This window comes from Lissotriton vulgaris, chromosome 7 (genome assembly GCF_964263255.1).
Source record: "Lissotriton vulgaris chromosome 7, aLisVul1.2, whole genome shotgun sequence".
Classification (NCBI taxonomy): Eukaryota; Metazoa; Chordata; class Amphibia; order Caudata; family Salamandridae; genus Lissotriton; species Lissotriton vulgaris.
Genome location: NC_141695.1, coordinates 1,309,337,257 through 1,309,352,125, shown reverse-complemented (window position 1 = coordinate 1,309,352,125; position 14,869 = coordinate 1,309,337,257).

Sequence of the window (14,869 nt, the reverse complement as noted above, 5' to 3'; positions counted from 1 at the left end):
ACATTTTGACTATATTCTTGACCTACGTTGTCGCGTAATGCGTTATATGACACGCCGCGTTAGCCCACCCGGAAGTGATCCGGGGCGCGGCGCGCAGCGCGTAACGTAAGCATAACAGGTCATGTGACTTGTTAATAAAACTTTTCATTGGTTCATTTTACTTTTGTTATTTTAATGATGAAAAGCTTGGTCATATGACCTAAAAATTACGCTTTTTATTGGTTTCGAACATTATTTTTTTTTAAACATATATGTTATAATGTTCCAGGCTAATGTACTTTCCCGGAAAATTTACAACTGTCCTGCAAGTAAAATATATTCCTTTTTCGAGAAAAAGGGCGCTTCTTCGTCCCATGACGGAGCCGTTGAGTAAAAGAGGCTCGGCCTGCTGTCTTAGTCGCCGATACGCCTGATTATCAGATTCTTATCGATCACTTTATGTTGCAGGAGTGGAAAACACAACTGCCCTTGACCATTTATCTTTACTGCGTTCCTACGTATTATACCTTTTATCCGTCATGTAATTGGACTGCTTTATTTCACTTGCCTTTTACTGATTCGAAAACAGTGACTAAAAGTAAAAACTTTACCAATGTAAATACTACTACCATGTTTTGTTTTAAAAACCTTTATTGTGAAAATGTCAGTATACAAATACGGGCCTATAACCACGTGGGCCGGCCACGGAGCAAACTGAAATCGTATATGATAAGGAGACATTTACATTGTAGAGGAACGTAACGAGCATGCCATTAGGTTGCAAGAACTAAGGTGTCTAACAGTTGCGGAATCGGTGGACGTACATTTTGTAATTAAAATACGACAGGGCCACTTACAAAAAAATTATCTAGATATACATTTGCGGGCAAGTACCATGGGTGACGTTAATTCGAACTTTCAATAGTACAATAATCAATAACACATCAGAACTTAATATCAATAGGGATGTCGAAATGTTCAATCAGTACTCGTCCCCGCCCGCCATGAGCATCAAAACTGCATTCATATCTCGTGATATCAAGGTTGTTCAACCAGTACACAACAAGGAGTTACGAGTCCCATTTATACCGGCGCCATTTTGGGCGAGGCCGGGCAGGTCCAAGATATAGTCAGAATGTCTCCACCAACCATCGGCCAGACCAGAACCCCTTTCGGCCCTTTATGCTACAAAATGGTGTCTTCCATTCTGAAAATATTGTTGGCAGCATTTTGAAAGGAAAGATAAACAGCCGTTCTCCTAGTGAGTCTCACATTGTTACATTTAGGAAGAATGTTGAAGAGTAGTATGTTGAAAATCTGAAGCCATTGTTCTACAAACTCTCAATCAGCCTTGGATTGAAAAAAAATCCTGAAGAATGTACAAACTGAAAACCAATTTTTGTCTGTATAGCATCAACAGCAACGCTTGACTCAGCTTTGTGTGAAGCCGCCATTTTGATTCAATCAATAGCGTCCCCCTGCACACATTCAGGGACCTGGTCGTGTCTTCAGGTCAAACGGATTGTGTGACAAGATGCAGAAAGGAAAAGGAAAAAAGTTCCGCCGGACCTCGGGAGCCGGCCGCCTATGTCATGGGCGATATTTGGCCACACCAGGGCAATAGTGAAGCTGCAGCAGGTGCAAATAAGCTTCAGACAGTCTTACAAGCACTGCTCAGAACTCTCAACTATGGCACTCAACATCCAGGACTTGCCATCCGGATCTTGGCGCCTTGTGCTGGTTCCGACCTATTCACACATCGGTCCACTACTGACATCACCTCATAAGCCAACGGGGCACCCCACGCCGACTTTCGTCGCAGCATTGTAGGATGGCCACACCAGTGCAGCAACTTGCTGGACACCACCTCGGTGTCATCCGGATCTCGGCGCGTTCGAGTCACTGTACCGCAAGAGCGGGAGAAACTCAGCTGGACACGCCGTCTTTCGGCGCAGCATTGTAGGATGGCCACACCAGTGCGGCAACTTGCTGGACACCACCTCGGTGCCATCCGGATCTCGGCGCGTTCGAGTCACTGTACCGCAAGAGTGACCGGAACTCAGCTGGACACGCCGTCTTTCGGCGCAGCATTGTAGGATGGCCACACCAGTGCGGCAACTTGCAGGACACCACCTCGGTGCCATCCAGATCTCGGCGCGCTGTGCTGCCTTCGGCCTACTGTAGCCGCAAGTGCGGACGCAACTCAGTTGGACGGCGAGTGAAACGCTAAGGGGCGCCCCACTGCAGCCGAGGAGCCTCCATCTTGGGGGAGACACACAGCCCCCACTGACTGACGCGACCTCACAGGCCAACGGGGCGCCCCATGCCGACTTTCGGCGCAGCATTGTAGGATAGCCACACCAGTGCAGCAACTTGCTGGACACAACTCGGTGCCATCCGCATCTCGGCGCATTGTGCTACCTTCGGCCTATTCGCACATCGGTCCGCTACTGACGCCGCCTCACGTGCCAACGGATTTTCTACGCTTTTTGTAGCCCTATGCCGCATAACAGGTCATGTGACTTGTTTATAAAACTTTTCATTGGTTCATTTTACTTTTGGTTTCCTATTGACGGAAGGCTTGGTCATATGACCTAAAAATAACACTTTTCATTGGTTTAGAACATTTTTTTTTCCCAAACAATGAAAGCCCCACCTTGTTTCTGGATGTTTCAGACTGAAGCTGGCGTCAGCATGAAAGCACCACCATCTCGTGGCTCCGTCGTGGTCATTCCGCGAGCAATCATGGCAGCCGCTCCCCACCGGAAGCCTGCAGGAGTCGAGGGCCCCCAAGACTTTTGTAGAATCTTCACGGCTGAGGGGACGCTTTCGAGAATGGAGCCCAAGCCCTAGCAGGCAAGCGTCCGAGTTCCAAGGTGTCCCAGGGCCATTTTAGTGGACCAGGCCCAAATCCGAAGAGCCGTCCGCCATTTTAAGAGTCCTATGGCAGCCGCCTATCGCTGCACTGCAAGAGTGGGCGCAACTCAACTACATGGTGAGCGAGACGCTGTAGCCGCAAGAGCGGGCGATAAACAGCTGAATGGAGGATGAGGCACAGTGTAGCAAAAGCGGGCGGAATGGCAACTGAAACGGTAAAGGGGCGCCCCAGTACAGCAGACGAGCCTCCACCTGGGGAGGCCCGTTCACGCCGCCTCCCCCACGCCCCCCCCCCCCCGGGGGCGCCCCACGCCGTTTTTCGGAGCAGCATTGTAGGATACCAAAACCAGTGCGGCAAGTTACTGGACATCACCTGGGTGCCATCCACATCTCAGCGCGTTCTGCTGCCTTGGGACTATTCGCACAACAGACCGCTACTGACGAGGCCTCCCCCCGCACCACCCGGGACGCCCCACGCTGTTTTTCTGAGCTGCATTGTAGGAAACCAAAAACCAGTGCGGCACCCAGGTAACAACATCACCTGGGTGCCGTCCAGAACTCAGCACGTTGTGCTGCCTTGGGACTATTCGCACAAAAGACAGCTACTGACCATTGTTGCTTCTTTTTTCCAAAAAATGTTTAAATGTATTTACAGTTTTTGTTGCGTTCTATATATTTATAAGTTAATAAAGTTTTATAATCCTACTACTTTCTTGGAGTGCTATATATTTTTTAAAAATCGGGTGAATGGGGCCTTGAATCGGGTTATTGTCATGTGTGGGCTTTGGAAGTGTGCTGCTACAGGATCGGACATTTCAAACTCAAATGCACGTTCTTTTTATTACCTTTCCGAAGCATGGAGCGCAATAGCAGGCAGAGAAAGGGTGATGCAAGTGTTGAACACTGCCTGGCCTGGCAAGTTGCTGGCAGTGCCCCCCCCCGCCCGCTCCTGAAAGAGGGCACACACACACCGCCGCCCCGAGTACTTCACAGATCTTTAAAAGACCATGCGCTTGTTAATGAGGCTTAAATGGTTTATCACCCCTTCTAGAGCCCCTGCATCGGCCCTCTGACGTTTCCTGGAAGAATTAGCACGTAACACAATACCAAGCCCTGTCAGCTGAAACCCCCGAGGAATCGGGTTTTTGCTTGCAGGAATCGGGAGGCGGGAGACTAGCACTGAAATCGGTAGTCTCACGCCTGAATCGGGAGGGTTGGCATGTCTGGATTCTCTACAGCTGGGGCCATAAACTACATCCGCAGGGCTAGGTGATAGCCTGGGACCGGCCTGGACAATCGGACACAGAGGAAGAGGAGTGTCAGAGGGTGCGGTAGTGAATAGGGTGAAAGGAAGGTGTCGGGCGGGCACAGGGTGTGATTCTCAGGAAAGAGCAGCGCAGATGGGGGGAAGTTTATGGCCCATGCGTGAGAGAGAGAGCGGGGGTGACCAGTGCGTGGGGGAGATGATTGCGAGGGTGGGGAGCCGTGCTGAGAATCGATGGCGTGCAGAGAGTGGGTCTGGTCAAGGCATCTAAAATGGCTGCCGTGCACGACAAAATTGTGGCATTGGAAAAAAGGCAAGATGGCGCAGACAATGTTTATCAATAAGGATTCATTTATAACAAAATATTTTATCGCAGTGACAAATTGGTGGTCAACACTTCCTGATTTCCATCGAATCGAGCGTTAACAGACGTCACGCAGCAAAAAAAAAAACATGTATCAACATATATGAGCCTCCTCGGCCACCCTCAGAAAACATAAGGGATCAGGATACGTCTCCCGCACCCCCTTATACCTAGTAATTTAATTAAAACGAAACACAAAATGGCGAATTCCCGTTTCGCTACCAGTTTGCGGCCCAGTTCGCGGCCCGGGAAGCGCTTCTACCGTGAAAAATCATTTTTTTTTTATTTTCCCCACGGGACCCTTTAATAACCCCAACATCATTCCTAGGGGGTCAAGAGGGGTCTACCTTGCCCCCTTTCATTAAATTCCCCCTTCGTTTTTCACCTCTTCTTCTCTCTCGATCCTACCGAGAGACAAGATGGCGGCCGCTCCGGACTGTTTAGAATGTTGACAGACACCGGAAAGCCAATCAGCTTCGCTTCGCAAAGTTCCGTAACGCGAAAAGTACGCGAACTGGAGCGCAGCCCGGAGCGCTGTTACAGATATATATCTTTTTTTGAACGTTAATTTCTCAAAATCCACTGAAGCACATATATTGAGACCTAGCAAAGGCACATCGGGCTAACAGTCCCTACAATTTTGCCAAGTTTCGTGCAAATCCATTCAGCCGTTCGAGCTAAAAGTGAGGCCAACCGCCCTATGGAAATTAACATGGGAAAAACGCGTTTTGGGACCCCCCTTTTTTCTCGGCCCCCCCTTGACGAAACCCCCCCAAATTTTCAATGGCTGCTCAGAAACAAAATGTGCCATTTTCCTGAACATTTCAGCCGATTCCGTCTACAAACGCCAAAGTTATTAGACATAGAATTTTCAAAAATCCCATAGGGAAAAAATCCTAACTATATATACCTACCGGCGACAGCCAGTAGGTAATATATATATATATATATATATATATATATATATATATATATATATATATATATATAGATTATATATATATGTACCAATAACAAAATATAATTCAAAAAAACATTCTATTAGAAATTGAAACACTAAACTATTTAAAAATCTTCAAACTTAAATTTCCAACTCCAGTGAGTGCACCAGTAGGATAAATGTTGGATAGCGGTGGGGTAAAAATGATTATTCCCACCCCACTGAGTGTAGCAGTAGGGAAAGTGTTGGATAGCGGATTGGTCAAAATTACTATTCCCACTCCAGTGAGTGCAACAGTAGGTAAAGTGTTGGATAGCGGAGGGGTAAAAATTACTATTCCCACTCCAGTGAGTGCAACAGTAGGGGAAGTGTTGGATAGCGGTGGGGTAAAAATTGCTATTTCCACTCCAGTGAATGCAACAGTAGGGATAGTACTGGATCTCAGAGGAGTAGCAAATAACATCTCTCTCCACTCAAAATTAATGACAAACTACATTTTAATAACAATAAAAATATTTTTAAAACAAAATAAATAAATAAAATATAAATATGTTAGAAATTCAAATACAAATATATTTAATATAAAGAAATACTTACAAATATTATATTAAATAAAAAAACAAATTCCATGCAAATAAATATTTGTAATTAAAAATTATTTAGAAACAAAAACCTTAATTATTACATATTCTTACTTTTTTATTTCCTACCCTGTAACACCAAACAATTCACAACACACATCTAAATTAAAATACAAAATGTACTTCCTCAACTAACATAATTGTTTACCAATTAAAGAAATATTATTAATTGAAAAAAAATCATAAAAATCCTTAACTTCCCACACTTTACCCCTATAATCCCCACAACCCACAGGTAAAATTAAACTATAAAAGATGTATTACACAATTAAAACTTATTTACAATTAAAAACTAATAGTATTTAACAACTAATTATAAAGTAAGTTAAATTAATTTCCTCCCCACAATGTACCCATTTAACAATAAAACCCACACACCAAAAAATATAAACAAATACCCTAATTAAATATAAATTGATTAATATTAATGATGAACTAACTTTTAATTAATTAAAAAACATTTCTTCCTACCCTTTACCCCGGAAAAGAGAGAGGGAGAGACTCACCAACCAAGGGACTGGGTACTGATGTATTCAACAAAGGAAAGGGCCCCTTGGAATTTTTTTTTTAAAGATAATATACTAATACATAAACACCCTTCAAGCACACTAGTGTCATAGATCAGAATGCTCCTAAACTCTACAAAAATTATCAAAATTATAACGACAAAAACTAAATAATACAAATTCTATTACAAATGTATTATGCAATTGTTACATCAAATATTACAAAATACATAAAATCACAGTGTTAAAAAATATATTCATAAACATACATGATATACCACTAAAATATACATAAGAGACAAAAGAGAAAGTGAATCATATAGAAAACATCTTGAATTATTAATCTGATTTGAATCAATATACTAGGTGCAACTCATGTCAGCTGATGGCACCCTTAATAGTTCTTCAGATTCAATGTTGGCTTATATGCGTCGATGCGTTTCGATGTTGTGACTTGATATTGTACCACCTTTTTCAAGACAAGATAATACGTTGTCTCTTATTCGAATTCTCTAAACTAGAAAACAACAAACACAAATATCAATATATCGTTTTAACATTCTGGAAAATATTTTGAGCGAAAATTGCAGCAAATCCCTCATCCTTAGCATAAAACATAATGATCACTGAACTCTAAACTAACCGTTCAGTGAAACAAAGGATAAGTCGGCCGGACAACTAATCCAAATGGTGATATGGACATATATGTGATAAACCTACAAGGGACCTTACTAAAACCTATTTGATGCACCCACTAAAATTATAGTGTAAGTTACATTCAGTTGATCAGGCGTAACCACTCCTCTTTGATGTTAAAGCCTATTCTAGCAGTATTGAGAACAGATATACACCATTGTTCTCTAAATTTGCGTTTGGTAGTCATGTCCCCGCCGGGTCTTACTTTGTGTTTATTTGTTTGTCTGATGTTTAGGCTCACCGTAACTGGGTACCGCATTACGCTAATACACTACGCAAGGTTTCCACTGTACCTCTTTGGACACATGGGGTGGAATAATTTGTACCTCATTGCGTCCGATTAAGATGAGCAACCTTTTGAAATAAGGTGTACAGTTTAATATTATTAGAGCTACCATTAGTCTGCAAGATAGAGGCAAGATGTTCGCATATTAAAAGTCATACTCTCTTCCCTTTTTAGAACCCAAAGCTTTTTTAAATCTCATTGCCTTGGTAAAAAATATATTAAAGGGATATGCAACATAGGAAGTTGTGACCAGCCGCTTTAAAGAGCTCACAGATTAAACACTCATATTGACTAACACAGGTATATATGACATTGAGAGCTTCTGGTTATCTTTGTATTTAAATAAACATCGTTGCCCAGACTGACCCAATTCTTGACCTGTATTTCAGAGTCTGAAACAGGGACAGTCTTGTTGGGACCCGCATCAAGTCTTGGTCCGAGTACCTCTATTTTAATGAGGTATGTTTTACATTTTTTAGCTTTCTACCTAGCATATATAAATAGGAGATAGCCCTAGTTTTTATATTGATAAAAATTCATTAGACTCATTATAAAAAAAGATTTGATTACGAGTGAGGTGTCCTATGTAGATATCATAGGTACACAGATGATAATTGTCTTATTGAGTGGTGTCGAAGGTCAGAATCCCTTGTATATGTTTTGTGTATTGGTTTAGATTATTTTTTCAGGTTGTTTCACTGAACGGTTAGTTTAGAGTTCAGTGATCATTATGTTTTATGCCAAGGATGAGGGATTTGCTGCAATTTTCGCTCAAAATATATTCCAGGATGTTAAAACGATATATTGATATTTGTGTTTGTTGTTTACTAGTTGATATAATTCGAATAAGAGACAACGTATTATCTCCTCTTGAAAAAGGGGTGCAATATCAAGTCACAACACCGAAACGCGTCGACGCATATAGGCCAACATGAAATCTGGGGAACTATTAAGGGTGCCATCAGCTGACATGAGTTGCACCTAGTATATTGATTCAAATCAGATTATTAATTCTAGATGTTTCCTATATGATTCACTTTCTCTTTTGTCTCTTATGTATGTTTTAGTGGTATATCATGTATGTTTATAAGTATACCTTTTAACACTGTGTTTTTATGTATTTTTAATATTTGATGTAACAATTGCATAATAAATTTGTAATAGAATTTGTATTATTTAGTTTTAGTCGTTATCATTTTGATAATTTTTGTAGAGTTTAGGAGCATTCTGATTTATGACACTACTGTGATTGAAGGGTGTTTGTATTAGTATATTATCTTTAAAAAATGTTCTTCAAGGGGCCCTTTCCTCTGATGATTCCTACCCTTTACCTCCATGAACCCCACAACCCACACCTGATATTAATGATAAAAATTACATATTTATTTTGTAATTAATTAATTATTAGTAATTAACAACTATATTATTCATTATTTAATCATAAATGACTTCCCACCCTTTACCCTAAAAAGCACACAACCCACACCTAAAAAAACACACACAAAATTACCATAATTAATTATCATGTAATTAGTTAATATAAATTAACAACTAATTATTAATTAATCAAACATAAATTATTTCCCACCCTTTACCATTTTAAACCCCACAACCCATTCATAAAATTAATTACACAATTTCCGTAATTAGGTTTCTATCAATTAATTATCATGTAATTAGTTAATATAAATTAACAACTAATTATTAATTAATTCAAAATAAATTACTTCCCACCCTTTACCCCATAAACCCCACAACCCACACCTAAAACAAATCACACAATTACCATAATTATAAATTAATTAGTTAATATAAATTAACAACTAATTATTAATTAATTAAACATAAATTACTTCCCACCCTTTACCCCTATAAACCCCCCAACCGGCACCTAAAATCAATAACACAATTTCCATATTTAATTTTAAGTCAATCAATTATTATAAATGAACAACTAAATATTAACTAATCAAGAATAAATTACTCCCCACCCTTTAACCCTATAAACCCCACAGCCCACACCTAAAAACAAATTACACAATTACCATAGTTAATTAACAATTAATTAATAATATTAATTAACAACCAATTAATAATTAATTACAAATACATTACATCCCATAATTACCGCTATAAAATCTAAATTAAAAAAATGAAAAATAATAATTAATTCATTATAAATAAATTACTTCCCACCCTATTCCCCAATAAACCCACAACCCGGAAACTAAAAATGTAACACATATATTAAAAAACATAGGAAGCAGGGGCCTGGAAAAAATTGAAGATATGCACCTGTGGCCGAATTCCTATCCATGCAAGACTTACAAGCCCATGCCTACTGCACACCACTCATCACCTGCAAAACCTCACGCTGCACCTTCCCCCAAGGGCCTGAAACCCTAAACACCATTAAATGGATACTTGATGGCCCAGCCTCCAGCAGTCTCATCACCTGCCTATACTCCACTATACAGGGCAAAGCTCCTGTGGTTAAAAACCTAAGGCACCAGCAGAATGGTAGACGAACCTTGTCGCTGACTTGCCAGAGGAGAGAAGGAAGGAGAGAAGGTGGTACTACTGCTCCCAAGTAAATATGCTTTTGTCCATCTATAGACTAATACTCATCAATGTTAAATTCTTCCATCACACTACCGCAAACATACTGTCTTATATAAAGTGGGACTGGGACTACAGGCGCGACTCATGCATCTTGCCAGAGGAGGCACTAAGACAACTGATTACTGGTTCACAGTCTTGTACTGCATAAATGCAGTGATTGATGGCTGGGATAGTCCTGGATGCTACTACCAACCCATCTCACCAAAAGGAAATTTTTGAGTCCCTTTAGTACATACCTAGCTCTCCAGTCAGGCCTAGAGAAATCAGACATTAATACTCACTGCCCTCACGTATGGTGCAAGTGGTTAGGAGCATTGGAACAAGTGATCTTTGCACAACTGTCAATTACTATATATATATAAATGTGGACTTCATGGGCCACTTTGCTTTGTTAATCAATCAATCAATCAATCAATCAATCAAAGCATTTATATAGCGCACTACTCACCCAGAAGGCCTCAAGGCGCTGGGGGAGGGGGGTCCGCTACTGCTCGATCAGCCAGGTCTTGAGTTGCTTCCTGAAGGCGAGGTGGTCCTGGGTCAGGCGGAGGTGGGTCGGGAGGGAGTTCCATGTCTTGGCGGCGAGGTAGGAGAAGGACCGTCCCCCTGTGGTGGCTCTTCGGATGCGGGGGACGGCGGCGAGGGCGTGGCCGGTCGATAGAAGCTGGCGTTTGGGAGCGTAGAAGTTGAGGCGGCTGTAGAGGTATCCTGGGCCTTGGTTGTGTAGGGCTTTGTGTGCGTGGGTGAGGAGTCGGAAGGTGATTCTCTTGTTGACCGGGAGCCAGTGCAGGTCTCTCAGGTGACCGGAGATGTGGCTGCGACGGGGGATGTCCAGGAGTCGTGCTGAGGCGTTCTGGATCAGCTGGAGTCTCTTCTGGAGTTTGGCGGTGGTTCCGGCGTAGAGGGAGTTGCCGTAGTCCAGATGGCTGGTGACGAGGGCCTGGGTGACCGTCTTCCTGATCTCGGTGGGGATCCACCGGAAGATCTTACGTAGCATGCGCAGGATGTTGAAGCACGACGAGGAGACGACGTTGACTTGTCTGGTCATGGAGAGGGAGGAGTCCAGGATGAAGCCCAGGTTGCGTGCGTGGTCTGTTGGTTTGGGTGCGCTGCCTAGGGCGTGAGGCCACCAGGAGTCATCCCAGGCGGAGGGTGAGGATCCCAGGATGAGGACTTCCGTCTTATACGAGTTCAGTTTCAGGCGGCTGTTCTTCATCCATTCGGCTACCTCTCATCCCTTCATGAAGGTTGGCACTGGCGGTGGCGGGGTCGTTGGTGAGGGAGAGAATCAGCTGGGTGTTGTCGGCGTAGGAGATGATGTTGAGGTTGTGCTGGCGTGCGATGTCTGCGAGGGGGCTCATGTAGACGTTGAAGAGTGTTGGACTGAGCGAGGAGCCTTGAGGAACGCCGCAGATGACTTCGGTGGCTTCATATCTGAACGGGGGGAGGTGGACTCTCTGTGTCTTTCCGGCGAGGAAGGAGATGATCCACTCCAGTGCCTTCTCCTGGATTCCGACGTTGCTGAGTCGCTGCACTAGTGTACGGTGGCAGACAGTGTCGAAGGCCGCGGAGAGGTCTAGGAGGATGAGGGCTGCTGTTTCTCCGTTGTCTAGCAGGGCTTGGATGTCATCGGTGGCTGCGATCAGGGCGGTCTCGGTGCTGTGGTTGGCCCGGAAGCCAGACTGCGAGAGGTCGAGGGATCCGTTCATCTCGAGGAAGGCGGCCAGCTGCTTGTTGACGGTCTTCTCGATGACTTTTGCAGGAAACGGGAGCAGCGAGATGGGGGGTAGTTCTTGAGGTCGGTGGGGTCGGCTGATGGCTTCTTTAGTAGAGCGCTGAGTTTGGCGTGCTTCCAGCTCTCCGGGAAGGTAGCGGTGTCGAAGGAGGTTTTGATGATGTCCCGCAGGTGGGGTGCGATGACAGCGTCGGCCTTGTTGAAGACGTGGTGGAGGCAGGGGTCAGTAGGAGATCCGGAGTGGATGGAGTTCATCGTGCGGACGGTGTCTTCGGTGCTGATCGGGGTCCAGGCGCGGAGGGTGGTGGTGGGGGCGGTGGTTCGGTCGTGGCGTGCGTCGTTTGAGTGCTGAAGCTGTTGTGTATGTCCGCGATCTTGTTGTGGAAGTAGGAGGCAAGGGAGTTGCAGAGGTCTTGCGAAGGGGTGATGTCGTTGTTTCCGGTGTTGGGGTTGGAGAGCTCTTAAAGGATGTTGAAGAGTTCCTTGCTGTTGTGTGCGTTGTTGTCCAGTCGTTCCTTGAAAGCGGTTTTCTTGGTGGCGTGGATGAGTTGGTGGTGTTTCAGGGTGGCGAGCTTGAGGGCAGTCATGTTGTCCGGTGTTGGGTCTCTGCGCCATGTTCTCTCAAGGGCTCGGCAGTTCTTCTTGGAGCTCTTGAGTTCGTCGGTGAACCATGGGGCTTTCTTGCTACCGGGTCTGCTAGGCGGGGTCTTCAGAGGGGCGAGGTCATCTGCGCAGTTGCTGATCCACTTCGCGAGGTTGGTGGCCGCCTGGCTTGGGTTCGTTGCGCTGGTGGGAGGGTTCATGCTCAGGGAGGTCGCGAGCTAGTCGGCTGTGATCTTGTTCCAGCTTCTGCGTGCAACCTGTTGCTGGTGGTGGTGGATCATGGTCCTTCTGAAGCTGAAGTGGACGCAGCTGTGGTCCGTCCAGTGGAGTCCGGTGGCGTGGCTGAAGGCGATGTCCTTGCTGGATGAGAAGACGGGGTCGAGTGTGTGTCCGGCATAGTGGGTGGGGGTGGTGACCAGCTGCTTGAGTCCCATGTTCGCGAGGTTGCCCAGCAGGGTGGTGGTGTTGCGGTCGTTGTTGTTCTCCAGGTGGAAGTTGAGGTCCCCGAGGAGGATGTAGTCAGCGGAGAGGAGGGCGTGCGGGCTGATGAAGTCGGCGATGTCTTCGCTGAATTGTGTGCGTGGTCCCGGGGGTCTGTAGATGAGGGTGCCTCTGAGGGTGGTCTTGGGGTTGATGTGGACCTGGAAGTGCAGGTGCTCGGCGGGTGCGAGGGTGTCGTCGGTGTTGGTCGTGATGCGGTTGATGTTCCTGCGGATGATGGCGATGCCTCCTCCGGTCTGGTTGATGCGGTCCCTTTGGATGATCTTGTAGCCGTCTGGGATGGCGATGTCGGGTGCTGAAGAGGCGTTCATCCAGGTTTCCGTGAGGAAGGCGACGTCTGGTGAGGTTGTGTCGAGCAGGTTCCAGAGCTCGATGGCGTGTCTGTGGATGGAGCGGGTGTTGAGCAGGATGCATTTCAGGTGGCTGCTGCTGTTGTTCGTCTTGGTCTTGGTTGGTGCTGGAGTCGTGCAGGTCCGGATGCAGGTGAACTTGCAGGCGTTGCAGCAGAAGGGTCCGTGGGTGCGTCTCGGGGTTGCTCGGTAGCATCCTGGGATTCGGCCGGCGTTGAGTGCGTTGAGGGTGGTGACGTCGTACGTCCGGCGGGTGGGCTGGGGTCTGCGGGGGCCAGTGGTCCTGGCGCTGGGCGCGGTCCAGGCGCGGACGGGCGCAGACGGGCTTACCTTTGGCGCACCTTCGGCGCTCAGTCCGGCGCTCCCGCTGCGCGCGTCCACTGCGCGGTTGCTCTGGGGGCGTCATAAGAAGGGGGACGAGAGGGCGGGTCAGCTGGGCGGCACCTGTTATGAAAAAGCTAGTAGCAACATTTAGAAAAAAAGTTATATTTCAACTTACGAAGACTAAACACTTTAAAAACTTTAAAATATATACTATATAATTAAATACAATTAACAACAACAGTACGTAACATAAAGAATATACATAACAATAGTATTTTAGCAACGTTTTATATTGAAAAAAATGAAAATTCTTCAGCTAGAATAAAATTTAAAATTATGAAATATATTCATGTGTTTAACTAAATGCAACATCAATGCTGTCTTGTCCCACTACTGATAAGGATGTATACCTCCACCACACACACACACAGATGTGTCACAAAACAAAGCCAAACGGAAAAACAGAACAGGTAAGTAGCCAGTATGTGCCCCCAGCCACCCTTCTCAAAAAGCATGGTGCCATATGACACCAGCTCTCACATTGCACAAACATACACACAGATCATATTGCCACCCACAGTGTGCAGACAGCAAAGCAAATGAAACTGTCAAAGCAACCAAAGTATGACACACCAATGCACATGTAGAGGAAAGTCTGGGCACAATCATGCACAGCTCTGAATGACATGTGAATGTGCCATGGGGCCAGAGCAACAAGGACCACCTGAAAACGAAGAAAGCATGGTTGGTGGTACAAATCCAGTTATGCACATGACAAGACAAAGGTATGCAGGAGATGACAATGGCCGGTGCATGCCCAGATGTAATGGCTGCCAGGGCAGAGTAATCAGCAAAGAGTCCTCACAGAAAATCTTTGTTGCGCTAGTCCCTAGATGGCAACATGTCCCAGTAATCACAAATTATGACCGTGGCGCATGGTATGTATTGACACCTCACACCATAGACAAGTAATACATGGACCACAACATCCAGCCAATACATTGCCCTCATCAAACTAACAGGTAGGTAGCCATCTTGCCATGGAGGGCTGTATGGGGGTGGGAGGCCTGCGCTACAACTCCCACCAGGCCCCCTGACCCACACCTGAGCAGGATATAGCACCCAGATGCATGCTGCAGCCATACTTTCTCTACAAACAAACTAGCAGGTAGGTAGCCAGT